The following is a 515-nucleotide window of genomic DNA, read 5'->3' on the forward strand; positions in this document are numbered from 1 at the left end:
TGTGCCCAGATTCCTCAGGTAACTATGTCTCATTACTATATCTTTCAAAATTAGAAGATATAGAAACCGCGGGGAACTATAATTGGGGGAGTGTTGTGCTGGCATTTTTATATCGCGAATTGTGCAATGCCAGCACAAAAGGCAAAGCGGCAATTGGTGGAGCGCTGCAATTGCTACAGGTAAAATTGACTTAAAAAGTCTTACACTTTTTTTTTTTTTTTTGCTATTGATATTCATTAATAACACATATTTGTATTGTTCTTGTAGATTTGGGCATGGTCACAGATTACGCCACTTTGTCCTGGACTTGGTGCCCAACGGCTATTTATGGGCCAAGTGCAAATGGACAACAATCGCTGGCTCCCAACATGGTGCTACTTGGAATTGTCAGCACACTTTCACCACTACAGTTCGGGGAACTGTACGAGTCATACGAGAAATTTTGGATGAGATGCAGGCGGATCAGGTAACTAAATTTTAATATTATTCGTATATTTATACCGTGAATTAAATTC

This window comes from Sesamum indicum, linkage group LG13 (assembly GCF_000512975.1).
Source record: "Sesamum indicum cultivar Zhongzhi No. 13 linkage group LG13, S_indicum_v1.0, whole genome shotgun sequence".
Lineage (NCBI taxonomy): Eukaryota > Viridiplantae > Streptophyta > Magnoliopsida > Lamiales > Pedaliaceae > Sesamum > Sesamum indicum.